This window comes from Acanthopagrus latus, chromosome 13, assembly GCF_904848185.1.
Source record: "Acanthopagrus latus isolate v.2019 chromosome 13, fAcaLat1.1, whole genome shotgun sequence".
Taxonomy (NCBI): domain Eukaryota; kingdom Metazoa; phylum Chordata; class Actinopteri; order Spariformes; family Sparidae; genus Acanthopagrus; species Acanthopagrus latus.
Genome location: NC_051051.1, coordinates 9,772,153 through 9,774,142, shown reverse-complemented (window position 1 = coordinate 9,774,142; position 1,990 = coordinate 9,772,153).

The window sequence follows — 1,990 nt, the reverse complement described above, 5'->3', positions numbered from 1 at the left end:
TACTGTATGGACGTGTCTCCTTCATATAAAAACGTGCTGTGTAAGATGAGCTCCAATCAAGACGCTGACAAAATATATGTTCCCATCGCAGAATGTATTCTGAATGGATGCCACAATTAAAAATACCGTGATTAAAAAAAGCTATATTTAGGCTACAGCACATCTGTGGACGTGTGCTTTCATCATCAAAGGCAGAGAGGATGCTCCTTTTTCTGTGGCTTTATTTTTTCCGCCCTTTGATCTGTGCTGCCAAATTTGATTATAATGAAAGGTCTGTACGCTCACGCTGCAACATGCTGGCTGGATGAAGACATGTCAAACTGAGCAAATCAGCCACCTGTTCACACTGTGCAGCAGCAGATAACTAGGAAGCTCAGGCGTCACAGTTACAGCCTGCTCGTAAAAAAAGAAACTCACCCTGGTTAACGGCAAACAGTTCCAACCACGTTTTGACTCTCTGGAATACTTTCGTTCTCTACGGATCCGCTGAAGTACCGGCTACACATTGTGGCTGATATGACGCTTTTTCACTTCATCCCCGTAGAGTAAGATGAGAAAATTGATACCACTCGCATTTGTCTGGGGAATATATGGCCACAGCCCGAAGCCGAGCCCCCAGGGAGAACGCCAGGCTTTGAAGCCAATTCATGCAGTGGCCGAACTGAGTAACCACAATGCACTGATGCACTGGGGCCCTAAAAGACTTTGTCCTATAAGCTTATGTTGTGAAAGGAGCATCATAACCCCTGTGAAATGGCTTTTTTCACCATTATAATTTGAGACATTCGGTCCGACAACATCTGGAAAGCCTCAGAGGTAGACCAAGACTGTGTTGGTGAGCTGTATCTGGATTATGTCGAGTTTGAATGGAGTAACCATGAGTTGATGAGGCATTTAAGTTCTTCCTAGTTCAGTAAAAGGGGGCGAGTTGAATTCAGTACAGTTGTGTTCACTGTTTAATAAGAAAAATAATTTCCTTTCTTGGAATTTTGTTAGTTTATTGTGGCAAACTCACAGCTTCCAACTGAAACTACAGGGGCTACTGAACTGCCTGAGGCTAGCTGGTTAGCATGCTAACTTTACAACACAGTAGGTGTCTGACACCCTGTTGATAATGTTGATTTATGAATGTTTTCCATTAAAAAACATTTTGTATCTGATAAATTGATTCATTGAACAAAGTAAATTGACATATTCTATTATTTCAAGTCTTTATCGATGAAAGAACGACCATTTAGTCAAGCTTTCTTGAAGAGATTGTTTTCTAGTAGGTTATGAACTGAACAGATTCATGTCACTATTTTGTAGCTTGAAAAGAGCTTTCACCTCACAGGCATCTATTAAAGTCTTCACTCAAGACCGGTGCACCCACAAGCCACTGCACTCTCCAGACTGACGTCAGCACCCATTCAAAACAGATTGATGTTTGCAAGAGTCACGTAAAAAAAAAAAAAAGAAGAAGGAAAAAAAAGCTTGCATATTAATTTATCGTTATTCAATATGTAAATCAGGCTTGATTCATACTTGGTGACACTGTCGCCTGAGCTTCAGTGTTGCTCATCAACAGAGACATTGCCACAGGCTCCTCACAGAGACTGTAATCTTGGCCCGCTCACCTCCAGAGACTGCAATCAGTAACACGCTGTGGCCTCATTAACAAGTGACTGTGTAAAGATTTGCTGTCACTATCGTTAGACTAGAACTTGTGTGATACAGTAGCTTAAGGAATCTCATACTAACTTCTTGGCTTTCTCACCATGCAGTGTAATAACGAAGTGGAATTCAGCTAAATTATGGCTTCAGTTGATGATGTCACAAACTATTTCAGTGAGGTCCAGAACTTATATGTATGGGATTTGTGGCCTACTCTTACTGAGACAGAAATCTATGATTGCTTCCTTTCCTGGATGGGCAAAATCTTTAACTGTCATTTGATTGTCTTTGACCAATCACTTAAGCACAGCGTTGTGACATCATTCATTGAGGTCTG